Source organism: Pteropus alecto, unplaced genomic scaffold (genome assembly GCF_000325575.1).
Source record: "Pteropus alecto unplaced genomic scaffold, ASM32557v1 scaffold131, whole genome shotgun sequence".
In the NCBI taxonomy this organism is placed as follows: Eukaryota; Metazoa; Chordata; class Mammalia; order Chiroptera; family Pteropodidae; genus Pteropus; species Pteropus alecto.
The window spans coordinates 2093921-2107227 of NW_006434709.1; the positions used below are offsets into that span (position 1 = coordinate 2093921).

General features: G+C 38.5%; 1 long non-coding RNA gene across 1 annotated transcript in view; it reads left to right on the top strand.

Moving 5' to 3' along the window:
- LOC102889557 overlaps positions 1-13307 on the top strand; it is a 113059-nt gene that overhangs the window by 13830 nt on the left and 85922 nt on the right. The window lies entirely within an intron of this gene.

Here is a 13307-nt window from a genome sequence, read left to right on the forward strand (position 1 = left end):
AGAAAAAAGTTACATTTTCTGGCTTAATTTTTACAAAAATATTCGGTTGGCCCAAAAGGCAGCCTGCCCAGGAGCATGGTGGGAAGTTCACAGGAGCCACTATACCTGCAACTCTTCCGACCCAGACCCTGCCCCACTAAGGGTGGCAGCCCCATGGCCTTCACAGCCAAGCGGCATGAGTCATTGTAGTCACTTGTTAAACCTCCGCGCCAGTCTCAGAGCTGCTATTGTTTTTCTGTTGAATCGGCAGCTCGAAAACACGCACACACAAATATGCACGCGCGCACGCAGTGAACCAGGTCGATGGCTTGGTTCTTAATCAGGAAAGCATGTTGTTTGCTATAGTTACTATCACATCCCCCAAACTGGCCCCCACTGCCATACCAGGGGTTGCTGGGTCTCTGTGAGGGAAGCTCACTGTGGTTTCACTTAAGGCAGGAGGTTAGAGAGGAATTCAGATCCTGATAGAAGGGCACAACAAGGCAGGAAGTCATCCTCCTATGATTGGGGGGATGGCCACAGCCCCCACAGGGTTGCCTGCTTCAGCCAGGGCAGCAGAGCCTCTTTGTCCTCTCACCTAGAGTTAGAGATTCAGACTTTGTATGCACACATTTACTTTTTGAGCCCAGCAATTCTCAGCCACGGTTGGTTGCACATTAAAGTCACTGGGGCAGGTTTTTAAATTCCTGATGCCCAGGCCAAAAACCAGACCAATTAAATCAGAATCTCTTGTGGCCTTAACTCTGTGACCAGGTGGATTTATGATTTCCAGTTTCAGCCAGAACTCTAACCTCTGCCCAGCAGCACTTCCTTCCTCCCCAGTCAGCAGCAGGCCCAAGAGCAGTGGTTCTACACCTCCACCGCTCTCTGGCTCCCACTCTCCTTCCTCTGCCAGTCTAGTTGAGAAAGGACAGAGGTGGGAAATTATTTTCTCCTGAGGCATCGATCCTTACTCATCTTACATATTTCCTTCCCACTTCAAGGAAAGTGGAGATTGAGGCTAAACAGGGTCCCCAGCAAGGGAGCCCTTCCCTTCCACATGCTCTGTGCTTTGCTGGCTTGTATTCTCCCTCTGTCTCTTTCTCAAACTTTTAGTGTTTCACTGTCTTTTCTCTTTCAACATAAAAACAGCCTTGTGTCATTACAGTAGTTCCCCCTTACATACAGTTTCTCTTTCCATGGTTTCAGTTACCCGCGGTCAACCTTGGCCCGAAAATATTAAATGAAAAATTCCAGAAATAAATAATTCATAAGTTTTAAATTGAGCACTGTTCTGAGTAGCATGATGAAATTTCATGCCATCTGGCTCCATCCTGCCCGGGACGTGAATCATCCCTTTTTTCCAGCATGTATGGCACTATCCCGTTAGTCACTTAGTAGTGTCTCAGTTATCGGATCAACTGTCTCAGTATCAAATCATCCTTATTTTACTTAATAATGGCTCTAAAGTATGTGTTCAAATCATCCTTATTTTACTTAATAATGGCTCTAAAGTATAAGAGTAGTGATGCCGACAATTCAGATGTGACACAGAGAAGCTATAAAGTGCTTCTTTTAGGTGAAAAGATGAGTACAGTATGATATTTTGAGAGAGCGAGACACCACATTCACATAACTTTTATTATAGTATGTTCTTATAACTGACCTATTTTATTATTGTTAATCTCTTACCATGCTTAGCTTACAAATTAAACTTTATTATAGTTATATATGTACTGGAAAAAACATAGTATATATAGGCTTTGGTACTATCCGTGGTTTCAGGCATCCACGGGAGGTCTTGGAACTCTGCTGTAGATATGGGGACTACTGTATCACCTGAATAATTATTCCTCAATTCTGTGTCCCTTTCAATTTAGTACTTTGTCTCTAGGCTTCTCTTCCCTGCTAAGCTTCGTGAAGGAGTCTTTATGGCAGTCTGCACTTTCTCACCTCTCCTCAACCCGCTGTAAGTGACTTCAGTGCTATTACAACACTGACACTGCTGACACTCCCTAAGGTCATTGGTGACCTCCTAGATACTAAATCCTTGGTTTGTTTTCTATCTTTCTTTTTTCACTCTTTGGCTGTGTTGATCACTTCCTTTCTTTGAAACTCATCTTTGGTCTCCTGTGACTCCTCCTTATGAATTTCCACTTATCTCTTTGATAGTTTTCTTTTTCTCTACTCATACTTGAGATTGGTATTCCCCAGTGCTATCCTTGGCCTTTTCTCTATGTGAATTTATCTATCTCAAGGGTTTAACCACTACTTATATAATATTAACTCTCAAATATCTGTCTCTCATCCAGATATCTTATATGTCCAGCAGTACACTGGACATCTCCACACTAATAATACCCCTTGAACATATCCAAAATGGAACCCATTTTATTTTTTTCCATCAAATATACTCTTCTTCTAGTCATTATACTGAAACACTAGAAGTATTACCAGCCAAGTGAGGAATAAGAAAAGGTGCCCACTACCATCACTATTACTTAGAATAGTTCTGAAAGGACAATAGAAATATGAAAGAAAGATGTATTAGATTCAATGTCTTATAAGAAAAATAAATAAGAACAATACATGTTGAGATAAAGGTAATTATCAATATTTATGGATGTTGAAAATTCCAGAGAATCACTTGAAAAACAAAGCAAATCAAATAATTTAGCAAGGTTACCTGTTACAAATTAATGACACACTAAGACAATAGCAGTGCTTTATGCCTTTATTCCTTCACTCATTTAAAAACTTTGATTGAAAGCCTATAATGTGGAGGCATGGTTTCTTAAGCTCTAGGGCTACAGTTATGAAGAAAAGATGTGTGGTCTCTGCTCTCATGAAGCTTACATTCTAATAATAAGAAGTTAGATGCTATACTGATAAAAAAAAAGATTCCACTTATGATAGTCACAACAAATATATAATATCTAGGAATAAACTTAACCACTAATGTGTATGACCTATCAGAATACAACCATTCAGAGGCATAAAGGGGATCTTTAAAAATAGAAAGAAATACTATGTATCTAAATTGGAAAAATCTAATATGAATTTTAAATTTTAATTAATTTATTTTTGAGGTACTTTAATGCATTAGATTTAGTCAGAAGTTAAAATGAGAGAGAATAGTCAAGAAAGTATAGAAAAGGGTATAAGGCTTCTGCTATCAGTTATTGCTATTTAGTTCATAGATGCAATAACCAAAAAGGGTGGGGCAGGTACAAGAAAAGACAGGCATATCAATAAAACAAAAGAGAAAGTCTACAACCATCTGAATGGGAAAAATATTTGCAAGCAACACCTCCAATAAGGGCCTAATATCCAAAATATACAAAGAACTCATACAACTCGGTAACAACAACAACAAAAATGATCCAGTCAAAAAATGGGGAGAGGACCTGAACAGACACTTCTCCCTAGAGGACATACAAATGACCAACAAATATTTGAAAAGATGCTCAACATTGCTAGCTATTAGGGAAATGCAAATCAAAGCTACAGAGATACCATCTCGCACTTGTTAGAATAGCTATAATCAACAGGACAAGTAATAACAAATGTTGGAGAGGTTTCTATGATCAATGAAATAACAGACAACATTGAAAATTGGAACTGGAATTTAAAAGAAAGAACCTAATAAAAACTTTGAAATTTAAATAACATTTAGCAAGATTAGAAAATCATTCACACTGATGTTCATAGCAGCATTGTTCACAGTGCCCAGCACATGGAAGCAACCGAAGTGTCCCGCAATAGATGATTGGCTAAAGAAGCTGTGGTACAAATATACAATGGAATATTAGCCATAAAAAGAGATGAAATACTGCCATTTGCAACAACATGGATGGACCTCAAGATAATCATGCTAAGAGAAATAAGCCATTTAGAAAAGGTTGAAAATCCCATGATATCACTTACATATGGGATATAAACCTAAAAGCAACAAATGAACAGGACAGAGACTCATGGACATGGACTGTAGACTAGTGGTTACCAGAGGGTAGGGGTGGGGGAAGTGGGAGTAGGTAGATGGTTAAAAGGGGTCAAATATAGGGGGGGAAGTGGGTAAAGGGGATCAAATATATGGTAGCTGAAGGAAACTGAACTTTGGGTGGTAAACACACAATAGAATATACAGATTCAAATTACAATGTACACCTGAAAATTATTTAATTGTATTAACCGTTACCCCAATAAACTTAATTAAAAAAAATTTTTTTTAAAATAAAAAGGGAAAGTCTAGAATACAAAAGAATGTATTATCTAATAAAGGCCTCTCACATAGATTAGTCTTGGGAATGACAAAAAGTTTCATCTTGATGCTGAATCTCACAGGTAGGAGGAGGCTGCCTGAAATTCTAGGAGAGCTGTGAGGCCTAGTCTAGGCTTAGCCAGGAGTTCTGTACTTGATTAGAAATGTCTTTCAGGGGCCCAGGAGGGGAAGACTGAACTCAGACCACATATTTGTCATTCCTGGATTATTCAATAAATATCCTTGAGACAGCTAGACAGCAATTTTGGGGGAAAAAATATTAGCTTTTCCCACCACAGTTACCAAAATAAGTTTCAGATGAATTAGATTTAAATGTAAAAAATGAAAACATAAAATACTTGAAGAAAAAAGAGGAAATTATTTTGTGTAATTGTTGTGAAGGAAGGACTTCCTAAGCATGATACTTAAAATAGAAACCAGAGTTAAAAGTTGATAGATTTAGCCTTTTAATCATTAGAAACTTCTGCAGAGAAGTTAAAAAGAAACCGATAAACTAAGAAAAAAATGCAGTATATATAAAGAAGGGTTAATATTTTGCTATTTAATGAGCTCCTCAATCAATAAGAAAAATACGCACACTCCAATAGAAAAAAGAGAAAAAGATGTTAATGGGTAATTCACCAAGGGAGAAATGCAAACAGCTGAGAAACATATATATATATTTTTCCCTCACCAGTAATTTAAGGAATGAAAATGGACACAATGCTATGCCATTTTTTTATCTGCCAGACTGGCAAAGAAAAATCTCTAGTGTTGTTAAGAATGTAGGAAACAATATTGAGAGAATCCCAGCTAATGGGGCCTAGTCACCTTGGACACAAAATCCACTTTGTAATGGTTTCTGGTTACCTTTTTTCAGAGAGCAGTCAAGCTATAGAAGGTAGCATTTACTGGAGAAATCTTCAAAAATTTACGAAAGGAGATCTCTGTAGCTAAGCTATAATTCTGTAAATCTGCGGTTAGCTAGAATATCCTGTCAGACTGTTAAGTTCTAGTTTCCTTTTCTTATTTTAAAATATCCCTTCCTAAGACATAAGTCATGAGTGCTTAGGCTATTGTCCCCTAGTAAAGCTTTAACTTCTTGAATGCCTAAATCCCTTGCTAAAATTTTGGGTATAAACTGGCCCCAACTCAGGGTACGATGAGACAGCCCCCTGCTGGGCACCACAATGTTGGCATGAGGCCAGGAGGCCCACCCCAGTGGGTCATCTCCTCCCCTGTGAGGAACAGGGGACTCAAAAGTCTCCAGCCTTCTGAGCAGGTGAGACCTGCCACACAAACAATAAACTCCACATTTATCACCCTGGTCTGAGTATCCCCAAGAACATTTGGTCGGGAGGTGTCCTGGGATGATGACATTGAAGATCATCTTCTTTGTTGCTCAGATGTGATTTCATTTTCATTGATCATTGTGTAATACCCAAAATGATCAATAGAATAAAAATGGGAGGATTTTATTAATACTATGAAATTGCTAATCAACTTTCTCCTGATTGGCCTCCTTCCTAGGCTAAACAGGCACATTCACACACAGCTGGTGGAAAATTAAATTAGAGGACAATTTATTTGACTTTGGGTAAGGCAAAAGGAAAGGACAGAACCATTAAAAATACTGATAGGTTTTCCTGTATAAAAACAATAATAATAATAAAAACTTCTTGCACATCAAAAATATTTTCAATATTCATGACAAGGCCTAATTCCCTGAATATAAAGAGTGCTCTTATAGTCGTTAAGATAAAATATGCCCATCTCTGCAAGAAAATGTACAAATGATACAAAGAGGCAATTTATAAAAGAAAAATATAACTTACAAAAATCATGAAAAAAGATTCAATATTATTAGAAATTACAGAATGCAAATTAAAATCACAAAGCTTGTTTTTTGCTTAATGAATTAGCAAACATTAAAAAAAAAAGATCATGCCTGGTATTAGTGAAGGTGCAGGGAAAGGGCACAGTGGTAAGAATATACTTTGGTAAAATCTTTCTATAGAGAAGTATTTCTCAGAGAGCAGTGAGGGACCTCTATGGCTCCTTGAGGGGTCTGAGAAGTCAAAACTATTTTCCTGACAATACTAAAATGTTACTTGCCCTTTTCATTTTCATTCTCTCTCTAGTGTAGCGTGCAGTCTTCCAGAGGCTACATGATGTGTAATATCATGTGTAATTAATGCAGAAACAGACATGAGACTCCAGCATATTCTATTAATCCAGACATTAAAGAGATTTGCAAAAAAATAAAACTCAGTTTTCTCACTAAATATTTTTTTTGTTTTGGAAAATTATTTTAAATAAAAATATATCATTTATATTGGCATTTAATGGTTTCCTATAGCTATTTTAAAATGAATTAATATGTAAATGTTTAAAAATGTTCTACTCTTTATTTCTAAGACAGTTAATATACTTAGAAATTACTCTCACAAACAAAAGCCTTTTAAAACCTCGATAATTTTTAAGAGTTTAAAGGGAAGAGTTTGAAAACTGCCCCTTTCAAACTATGCATCTAAAGCCTTTCGATTAATTTGTTTTAAGAAAATAATCAGAGACGTATCTCAAGATATTTTTGTGAATATATTCACCACTGTATGATTTGAGACAGCAAAATGTGAAAACAAATGTCTGTAAATAGGAGATTCATTGATAAATTACATCAATGTAATGGAGTACATACGGCTAATAAAAAAATACTGCAAAATATTATTTATTGTAGTGAAAATGTTCATAATTTATTAAGTTAAAAAATAATATATAATGAAATAATAGTTTTTTTCAACACATGGTGATGGGACAACTGGATAGCTACATGCAAAAAATGAATTTGGACCCTTACTCTGACCATATATATGAGAATTAACTCAAAGTGGATCAAAGATCTAAGATAAATCCAAGGTCATGAAATTTATACTTATGTTTTAAGAGTTTTATAGTGTTAGTGCTAGAACTATAAAACTCTTAAAAGAAGAAAACATTAGTATTGGATTAAGCAAGTGTTTCTTAGATATGACACCAAACTTGACTTCATCAAAATTTAACTTGACTTCATCAAAATTTAAAATGTTTAAAAAAGTTTTTTAAAATGTTTGTGCTTCAAAGGACACAATCAAGAAAGTTAAGAGACAGCTCACAGAATGGGAGAATATATTTGCAATTATCAATCAGTTAAGATTCTAGTATATAGAATATATATAGTACTCTTACAATTCAACAATAAAAAGGCAAATTACCCAATTTTTAAAATGGGAGAAGTATTGGAATAGACATTTCTCCAAAGAAGATATTCAAATGACTGGTAAGCACAAGAAAAGATGCTCAATGAAGGAAATGCAAATCTACCTAGGGAAATGCAAATCAAAATCACAATGAGGTACCACTTCATGCCCACTAGGGTGACCGGAAAAAAAAAAGGAAACTAACAAGCATTGGCAGGAAGGTGGAAAAATTAGAACCCACATACACTGCTGATGGGAATGTAAAATGGTACAGCCGCTGTGGAAAACAATATACCAGTTCCTCAAAAAGTTAAGCATGGAGTTACCATTTGACCCAGCAATTCCACTCCTAGATATGTACCTAAGAGAAATTAAAACATATGTCCACGCAAAAACTTGTACACAAATATTCATAACAGCATTATTCGTAATTGCCAAAAAGTGGAAACAACCCAAATGTCCATCAACTGGTGAATAGATAAACAAAATGTGGTAGAGTCATCTATTGGAATACATGCAGTCATAAAAAGGAATGAAGTATTGACATATGCTACAACATGGATGAACCTCGAAACACGCTTAGTGAAAGAAGCTAGACACATCAAAAAGGTCACATATTGTATAATTTTATTTCTATAAAATGTACAGAATAAGTAAATCCGTAAAGTCAGAAAGTAGATTATTGGTTGCCAAAGACTGGGGTAAAGCAGATGGGTAAGCAATGAGGAGAGACTGGTAATGGGTATGGGTTTCTTTTTGAGGTGAAGAAAATGTCTGGCATAAGATAGTGGTGATGGTTGCACAATGTTGTGAATATGCTGAAACCCACAAATTGTACACTTTAAAATGGTGAATTTATGGTATATGAATATCTCAATTTAATAAGAAAAATAGCATACAAATTAGTATGCAGAATGCAAGCCCATTTTTAAAGAAGTAGTATATATATGCTACTTTAAAGGAGTAGTATGTAAAATAAGGAATAGGGGCTGTTAACAGTAGCAATATGGATCTTCATATGTATTACATATTTGTGTATGTTTTATAAAAATATGTATCGCTGTCTTGAAAAACTGAGCATCGAAAGTTATTAAAGATGAAATAAAACAAAGTGCAGACTATCTGTCCATTTAGACTCTCCCAGGGGCACTTTTACAGCCTAGTGGGACAGTCCAGAATAGTGGTTGAGAAAAGTGTGGGGGCCACATCACTTGTATTCAAATACTGGCTCTGTTGTTGACTAGCTCTGGACAAGTCACCTTATTCCTGTGTGCCTCAGTTTTCTCACCTGTGAAGTGGCATCAACATAATAACTACCTTAATAAAAAAGCAAAAGAAATAAACAATAACAACAAAAATATCTACCTTACAAGGGTTCTACAGTTTCAGTGTGTTAATTCGTTTAAAGTCCTTGGAACAGTGGTTTCACATAGTAAGAAGTTGATTAATGTTAGCCAGTTCTAAAGATGTTGCTTGGAGCTGCTCAGGTTCCAGGCTGGGAAATAACAACAATAGATGCTATTAAGGTCCTGTCAGGAGCCAGTGGGAGAAGGTTCTCTTAAGGGCCCAGTGAACAAGCCCAGAAAGTGCTTTTTGAAGTAGAGGTGAACTAACAAATGAAAACACAGGTTTTCATTCACATGGAGACAGGTTTAAGGAAGTGGATCTGCACCTCCTCACAGTGGGTGCACTGCTCCGGGAATAACTAATTTGGTGTCCTCCACCACATAAGTGACTAACTGGGTAGTGTTTGCTGTCACTGAAGTAGTTAGTTGCCTCAGCTCTCTACCAAGATGTACTCGGCCTGATGGCAGATGTCTGGAGTCCTGGGTAGAGAAGAGGGGATGCTATAGTCAACCTCTTCCTACTTTAGTGGACACAGGTCCAGGCGGCACCGACGTGGGTCAGAGACCTCTCACAGAGCCCTCACCGTTAGGGCAAAAGAGGAGGAGAAGGAAGAATAGGGGGCTTGGGCCTGCTTAGGGGACTAACTCTGCCTCTGTGTAACCTTGTCTGGCATACACCCTTTGCCTTTTCATCTACTACCCTCTCTCCTTCCCCATAAAGTCTAAAGGTGACAGCATCTTCAAAAATGTTCAGAGCAAAATTCTCTGGCAGTTCCTGTCTTTCTGTTTCCTCCTCAATCAAGCCCTCATGAGTAGTTACCAAAAATGCCAAGCTGGGGCTTGTTGCTGCTGGTTTTTTGTTAACTTCCGTTTTTCTCTCTTAGAGTGTTTACGGAAGACCTGTATATCGAGTCAGCCCTGTGTCAGGATGCAGAAGCAGGGATGGGTGCCTACAAAGGCAGTATTATTTCTCACAGCAGTCAGGGAATTATGGGTATTATCTTATTCCTTCTCAGATGGAGGACTAAGACTCAGAAACGGGGAGCACCTTGTCCAAGATCACCCAGGGAGTTGATGCCAGAGCTAGGATTAGATTCAGGTCTCCTGATTCTTAGCAAAGTATAATTTTCTTTGCTGAATGTTGATGCTCAAGAGCATGAGCCCCAGAACCCCAGGCAGGTAACGAAGAAGAAGACAGCCAGGGTCAGAAATATGAAGATACAATTATTTCCCAAACACAAGGACGCCCAAACAGATTGACTTTGGGTAACTGTAAGCTGTTCTGTATAGGAGGCTGAAGGCAGAGATAAGAGACTGGTAGGCCTTATACGCTGAAGTTGGTAGGAGCAGATCCTGAAGGGTCTGTAAACTATGCTGAAAAGTTTGGATTTTCTTTTGTATATCATGGGTGGAGGTGGGATTTGATGGCCTTTAAGCAGGGGAGTGATGTGGCCAGACTGGAATTTTAGGAAGGCCCCTCAGGTGGCCAGGCCAGGCAAGGTGGCCAGGGGACTTGGCAGTGGAAGCCTTCTCTGTTAGTGACTGCCTATTTATATATCTGGCTGGGTGCTGTCTCATTGGCAGGTGACAGGCCCAGAGATGCTGGACAGTATGTGGCTCACTACCTGGGATAGCCAAGAGTAGCAGCGGGTAAGGTGGGTTCAATTCACAAACCTCAAGCTCTTGGCAAACACTGCTTACTCTCCAGGTGACAGAATAAGTACCTGTTCTAGGGGTGAACCTAAGAGTAGTGATTCATTGTCAAACTGCTGGCTGGGGCACGTGATATTGGTATACATGTGTGTATGTTGAATGGGGCAAGGGAGGAGCCTGAGGACTTGGGGGAGACTAGCCTTCTAAACACATGGCACAACTCCTGTGGCTATGACACAACAGGTGCTTGTCAGTGGCTAATCATACATTCCTGACTGTGACAGTGGCTGTGGCCTAACAGCTGGTGGTAGGAATGGGGCTGTGACAAGAAACATAGAAGTGCAGAGGGGCCTCATCAATTCTAGTCCTCAATTCAAAAGAGGACAGAACATACTCAAGCTGCCCCAAAGAGAAAAGAGAGAAATCCTGAAATGCAAGTCTTCATAGGCGTGGGGACAAAGTGAATTAAATTCTAAGAGTTACACTGGTCTGACACCTGATATTCACTGCTTGAAGATCCTCTGCTAGCTATAGTTCTTACCTGTAGCTTTTATTTTCAGTCTTCTGTCAATTTCCCATTATCTGCCTTTTGTGAGGTTCCTTTCAAACACATACACACACAAAAAAAAACAAAAAAACCTTTCCCCCAATTCTTCCTCCACAAGTTATTGTCCATTTCTTTCTATTCTTTGCACCATCAAGTATTTGAGCCATTTACACTCCTATCCCCAATTCCTCACACCCCAGGCCCTCCTCTCATGCTGCAATTTGGCTTCTCCCCATCACTCTTCTGAAATTCTGTTCCCTAAGGATGTCTTTGACATTGAAATTGTCATCTCCAGTATCTAAGTGGTCTCTAAAATGACTGGGGGTAGGGGTAAAAAAAATACTATTAGAAATTAATTTCAATTTTTTCAATTTGTTTTTATCTTAACTGTTGACATTTGTTTTTGTTTTCTAATATATATATTTAAATTTGCTTGTATATGGTTTATAAATAAGCATAATGACTAGTATATATAATTTATAATTAAACAAACATGTAAAAAGATATATGCCAAAGACTTTTCATCGAAGAGGTACATTTTAAGAAAATGTTTGGAGACTACTGGTTTTTAGGACAAAGTTCAAACCCTTTATTATGGCGTTCAAGCCTGTTTATAATTTAGCCTCAAATGATTTTGTGGCTTCCTCCACCTCCTCTTCCCTCCTTTACCACATACCATGCTCTAACTACAATGAGCTACTGCACATCTTCCAATTGTACCAGAACATCGTTTTAGTTCAAAGTATTTTGCATGTAGAGTAGATGTTCAGTCAAATCTGTTAAACTTGTTTGTAGCATTATTGTTATTCCATCAGCCTTGAAACTTTCCTCCTTGACTCCTTTCAAGGGCACTATCCTATTTTTTCTCCTGCTACTATGACCATTTCTTCTTCATTGGCTCCTTCTTCTACGTTCATTTTACAAATACTGAGCCTCTGCTATGTCAGTGTGTCACTACCAACTTGCCATTCGTCTTATGCTTTGCTGCCTAAATCTTTGTAAGTTATTGCCAGCTTTGCATGGAAAGAGGAAGAGTTTGAGGAAAATTTGAAGCCGACTTTTCATAGGGCAGTTAAACCACTTCATCCAGCAAGTTTCAGGGACTCCTCACAAACCATTTGGCTTGGTGTTTAATGGGCCAATCTAATGAACCATTCCTTTCTTACTCTACACAAACTTGAGTTGTGCTCATTATTTCCAGTAGACACCAAATCCCATTTCTGGGTCTTCACTGGTGCCTCCTCCTTACCTGTCCTGGCTCCTCAGTCCGTCTTCTCTCAGGTTATCATTTAGTACGCATTGTTTTATTCCCCTTTTAATGTCTGTCTTCTGTGCCCAAAGATATTGTGGGCAGAAATGGGCCTTTTGGCTTTTTGCAATCTAACGTATATTGAAGTTTACTGTGTTGTAAGTGCTGTTCTGCTTTACAGACATGCTTTCATTTTTTTTCCACAAGTGCAGCTGTGTACTTTTACCACCATTTTATACTGAGGCAGAGTAATTTGCCCAAGGCAAGAAAATGGCAGAACTCGAATTTAAACCAAGGTTTAACTCCAGAATCTGGGCTCCTTTCAGTGACTGCATGCCTGACCCCACAGTGGGTATAAAGTGCATGGTAGACCCCAACCTTACCACCAGGGATTCTCAGAACCAGGTCTGTACCTCTGAAAAAAAGGAGCAGATGCCCTGTAAAGTCTCAACATATATTTATCGGGGATAACATTCTCCTCCTACTGGAATTTTTGCTGTTTGTGATCACCCTTGGTGCCTGGGGTTTGAACTACACACTTTGGCACTTAATCATCTATTGTCTTGTATTGTTGTTTCTAGTGTGTCTTTGCCTAATGGTAGAGAATTTTTCTTCTCAGATCCAGTATACTCCCACTGGCTGATGTGGACATGAGGCTGTTAGGCCTTCACAGCAAAATCTTCCTAATCCAATGAAGAGAATCTGTGGCACTCAAAGCTAAGGTTTTGGAATGTTAGAAATGCAGTCTTCTGATTAAATTTGGGGCAGGGCCCAGGAAACTGCATTTTTGACACAGGTCATTCTTTGGCCATAGCCAATGGGTCTATCTACATTCCTGCCTGTGAGGACTGCCCTATTTAGGCAGGATTATTTCCTGGTATAATGGTTTCTCTAAATATTGCACACAGCTGAATTAGAAGCTGGGCCCTTTGTTTCTGGATATACCACTTGGCAGGTGTAATAACACCCTCTGACAAGCTGTTTGCCACAGGTGCATGTGTGACATGTGTCCCCCCCCCCGCACCCCCCCCGTACC